We start from the raw sequence: 5,563 nt of genomic DNA, 5'->3' as shown, positions 1-5,563 counted from the left end.
AAATTTTAGAGTTCAGTGGAAATGTGTATTTTCAAAAAACTAGGCATAAGAGTCAAAAAATATTTGCATTCATATAAACCTGTATGCTAATTCAATTTTTCCATAAACTTTGAAGTTTCCTCATATATTTGGTGTAGTACAGTTTTAGATGCATGTGTATTTACATTTGTTGTATGCTCTTGCTGAATCAATCCCTCTAACATTATATGGTGACTTTCTATCCCTTTTTACTGACTTTGACTTAAAGCATATTTATCTGATATAAATATATAGCTGTTCCTGTTTATTTCTAGTTTCTACTTGTATGGAATTCCATCTCTTCAATTTCAGTCTGTATGGATTCTTACCAGTCAGGTAAATTTATTGTTAGCAACATATAGGTGGGCATTGTTTAATTAATTTGTCTACTCTGTTATCTTTTTACTTTTGCTGTGGGGCATGCATGCTCAATGGAGAGAGAGAGAGGGAGAGGTATAGGGTACATGCACTCACCAGAGACAGAGACAGAGAGAGAGAGAGAGAGAGAGAAAGAGAGAAATCACCTCCAAAGGGGGATGACCACACCACCTCTGTTTTTCTCTTAGAATTTTGGGCACTCATGCACATGCACTCAGTATGATATTTTTCTTTCAGCACTCTGATAATATGATACCATTCTCTACTGTGGGAGGAGGGTGGGAAATGGAAGAAGGTGAGGAGGGGATCAAGGGGGAAAAAGGAAATAAAATATAAAGGTATGGAATACTTTTATATTAGAGGATTTTTTAAAGTTCACGGAAAATCTGTTTTAATGAAAAGCATTCATAGATTTCATTTTTTGCACCAAAATAAACTCATACTTTAATTCCATATATCTATGAACTTTTCCAAATACCCTTGTAATTTCAAACAACCTGTCCTCAAGTTCAGAATATTTTTTCTGTTAAATCTAGTCTGTTGTTGAAGCTTTCAGTTGTATTTTTTTTATTTAACTCATTGAATTCTTCAGTTACAAGATTTTTGTATGACTCTTTTGTTATGATATCTGTCTCTTTGCTGAATTTCTCATTTATATAATTTCTTTTTCTCATTTCATTGCACTATCTGTATTCTCTTGTCTTTTGTTTAGATTCCTAAAAGTCATTATTTTTAAATTCTTTTGAGGCATTTCATAAGGTTTTTTGTGTGTGTTACTTAAGATATATTCTGTTCCTTTTGGGGTGTGTCATGTTACCCTGATTTGTCTTCCTTATTTTGTTCTTATTTTGATATTTGCACATGTGATAGAACAGTTGCTGCTAGTAATTTTATAGTTTGGCTTTTGGTGACAAGACTTTTCTCTTTAGACTGGTCCTGGTATGTCAGTAAAATAGGGTATATTTGCTTTGATTTTGGGTGGATGCAGTAGTGTAGTCTCTGTGAAGTTTCTTAATCTGTATTCAATGTGGGACCAGCAGTTAGCGTAATGGCTATGTCGCTGGACTCCCATGTGGTTGATCGTAGTTTGAGTCCCCGACCTAGTGACTTAAACTCATGCCGGGTGTGTGTGCGTGCGTGCCCAAGATCCTGAGAGGAGAATGGAGAAAAAGAGATTGTGGCGTGGCCATCCCCCCTGGGGGGGTGATTTCTTGCTTTCTGTCTCTCTGTCTCTCTCTGTTTTTCTGGCAAGCACACGCTCCCTAAAGCAAAAACCTCTCCATAAAAAATTTTAAAAAAAAATCTGTATTCAATGTTAAATATATCTGCAAGTCCCTCATTGGTCTTGTATGCAGGGGCTTTAGGGGTTGATCTGTGGGTTGTGACCTAGATCTCCCAAAGGCATGACAGGTTCATGGGGATTTGAGGCTGCTCCTATAATTTTGGGTTTGTCTTGAGGCTCAGGGCATGTTTTCTTGACTGTTCTAATAAGCTGTGAGAGGCCAGAGATGCTCCTGGTACTGGAATGCAGGTGGAGGCAAGATTGTTGGCCTCTCCTGTTAGGCACCAGGTTGGGATGGCTACTTTGGGTACTTAAATGTGTCTGCATGCATGTTCACCAACCTGTCTTTTTGAGTTTCTTGTGTGCAGGACTGCTCCTAATTTTTCACACAATTGGGTACAAGGTTGCTGACCTGACTCACCAGGCCATGCGTGGGCAATGCCATGCCCAGCCCAGGTGCATGTTTAGGCATAGGCTGTGTGTAGATATGACCTCAAGATGTCATGACAAAGCAACAGCTTGTGAGGGATGGTGCAGAATGTGCATTGGGTTGTTCCCTCCTGGATTATACAACTTTGTGGACTCTCTGGCAGCTCCCCAAACTGGGTTCAGGTCCTGTGAGTGTGCAGAATTTTCCTGAATTGAAATTTCAGGATTTCATGGTAACAAAGAGATAGCTGGAAGCCTCCTCCCCACATTTTCCCTACTGCAAAAAGTTCTTGTGTGGGGCCAGCAGATGGCGTAATGGTTACATCATTGGACTCCCATGTAGTCAACCACAGTTTGAGTCCTAGACCCTGTGGCTTAAAATTCATGCTGAGTAATATGCATATGTGCCCCAAATCACAAGGGGTAACTGGAAGAGAAGGGCTCAAGGCATGGTCATCCCCCCAGGGGGTGATTTCTCATTTTCTGTCTCTGTCTCTGTCTCTCTCTCTCTCTGGTGAGCACATGCATCCTATAGCAAAAAATAAAAAAAAAAGAAGTCCTTGTGTATTCTACTACTACTTACTAGAGGAACAGTAGATAATAGGATGCTTTCATCAGTTTTTCTTAGGTCCCTCTTGAGTCTCCATGCGCCATACTTTTCTAGCATATCTCCCCTGCATTCCAGTATTCTTCCTCCAATACTCAGTTATTTACCCACTGATTGTGTGTGTGTGTGTGTGTGTGTGTGTGTGTGTATGTGTGTGTAAGATAAGTATTCCAGGCTCCTCTAGTCAGCTACCTTGCCAGAAACCGTTTTTTGTTGTTGTTGTTCAAAATGGGTAATTTTTCTTGTTCTATGTTTAAGTTGATTGATTTGTTTCTTTCCTCTGTTACTGAGTCTTTATAGTGAGTGTTTTTTTTTTAATTTTAGTTATTGTGTTTCTTAGTCCTGTAGGTTATGTTTGGTTATTTTTTACATATTCTATTTTTTCCCAATATTTTCTCTTTTTTTAAAGTTTTTTTTGAATTGTTTTATTTTACTTTATTCATTATTGTTATCATTATTATTTTCCAGTTTGATCAGAGAGAGACAGAGAGAAAGAGAGAGAGAGAGAGAGAGATAGGAAATGAGAAAGCAAGCCACCAGGTCCAAGACTTGAAACGTGGTCGGCCATGTGAGAGTCCAGCGCCTTTAACCACCATGCCACTTGCCAGCCCCATATTTTCTCTTTTTTTATGTGTCTCACAAATACCTCACCACAAAGGAACACAGTACCTTATGATCAGGGATGCTGAAAATTTTTTCATATGCTTTTTGGCTGTTTGCATGTCTTAATTAGAAAGTTTTCTGTTCAGCTCACTTCCTTTAAACTGGGACATAAAACCAAACCTCCTGCTCCAACAGGTAAGCCACTTGAGTACCCTGTGTATTCTGGTTAGCAGTCCCTTATCTGAGGCATAGTTTACAAAAATATTTCTCCCATTCCAAGGGTTGTTGATTCATACTAATTACTGTGTTTTTTTATTCCTGTGCAGAAATTTCTTAATCTCATATAACCCCATTGTCTGTTTTGGGGATAATTACCTGTGCTTTGTAGGTCTTATTTAAAAAGTCTTTCCCTGCTTTTTTTGGCTTCCGTAAAAGCCCTACCCTCTACCCTTTCAAGCCCACTGATCTTTGCCCTTGTAAATCATCATGTCATCTCGGACAAGATTGTGCATTTTTGGCCTATATAAGCTCTTTTCTCCTTTCACTTGAGGCTTCAGGGTTTTAAGAGACATGTGGTATGCTGCCGGCTTAATCAATAAACTCCAATAAATCTGAAACAAACAAAAAGTCTTTCCCTGATCCAGTGTCTCTCAGTTTTCCCACAGTATTTTTTTTAACCACAACTCTAACCTAACCCTGACTGTAACTCAAACCCTAACACTAAACCGAAATCTAACAGTAGCCCTAAACTAATCCCTAACCTTAATTCCAAAGCTAGCCTAACCATAAGCCTAAATCAAACAATAATACTAACTGTAACCCTAGTCCTATATCTTAACCCTAAACCAAACCCTAACTTAACCCTGACTCTAACTCAAACCCTAAGAGTAAACCTAAATCTAACAGTACCCCTAATCTTGCCCCCTAACCCAAACTCCAAACCTAACCTAACCATAAGTCTAACTCAAACAATAAACCTAATCCTAACTCTAGTCCTACACCTTAACCCTAATCCCTAACCCTAACACTAACACTCTCCTTAATCTCTAACCCTAACACTATCCCTAAACCCTAACCCTATCCCTAACCCTAGCACTATCCTTAAAGCCTAACCCTCACCCTAACTCAAGCAATAAACCTAACCATAACCCTAATCCTACACCTCAACCCTAAACCAAACCCTACCCTAACCCTGACTCTAACTCAAACCCTAACAGGATACCTAAATCTAACAGTAACTCTAATCTTACTCCCTAACTCTAACTCCACATATAACCTAACCCTAAGCCTAACTAAAAAAATAGAGCTAACCTAACCCTAACACCAACCCTAACGTAACCCTGACTCTAACTCAAACCCTAACACTCGACCTAAATCTAATAGTAAACCTACTTACTCTTTTTTAAAATTTTTTTTACAATTTTTTAATACATTCAATCACATTTTTTTAGCTTACAAGGTGATCATTTCAATATGTGAACATTTTTCCCCGGTCCAGTTGATCAAAATGTAACAATACTACTTCCCTGTCTCAAAATGCTGTCTCCATATCCCTCCTCTAAATGTTTTCCCCCAGACCCCACTACTCCACACACACCACATCTGGCATTCTCCCTCATCTCTTGTGTTTGTACATCCTTTAATCTGTCAGCTTCAGTTATAGAGTGCTGACACTTGGTATATATTAAGTGGGGACATACAGTGTTTCTCCTTCATAGCCTGGCTTGCTTCACTCAGCAGTAAATCTTCCATATTCTTCCACTTTCTGTCAAAAGCCAGGGGTTTTTTTTATGGCTGAATAGTATTCCATAGAATATATGTGCCACAGTTTTTCAATCCATTCATCTGTACGGGGCCTTTTGGGTTGGATCCATGCAAGCACTTTTCCAATGAACAATTCTTCTGTCCTTTGGGTAGATGCCAAGGAGTGGGAATGCTGGATCATATGGTAGTTCTATTTGTAGACTTCTGAGGAATCTCCAAATTGTTCTCTACAGTGGTTGAACCAATTTACATTCCCACAAGCAGTGTAAGAGTGTTCCACTTTCACCACAACTCCGCCAACACTTATCTTTTTTTTTTTTTAATCTTTGACATTCTGACTGGGGTTAGGTGGTATCTCATTGTTGTTTTGATCTGCATTTCTCTTAAGAAGAGGGATGTTGAGCATTTTTTCATATGCCTTTTGGCTATTCATATGTCATCTTTAGAGAGTGTTTTTTTTTTCAACTCCTTCTCCCATCTTT

This window comes from Tupaia chinensis, unplaced genomic scaffold (assembly GCF_000334495.1).
Source record: "Tupaia chinensis unplaced genomic scaffold, TupChi_1.0 Scaffold146567_1, whole genome shotgun sequence".
NCBI lineage: Eukaryota > Metazoa > Chordata > Mammalia > Scandentia > Tupaiidae > Tupaia > Tupaia belangeri.
This window is presented reverse-complemented; position numbering follows the sequence as displayed.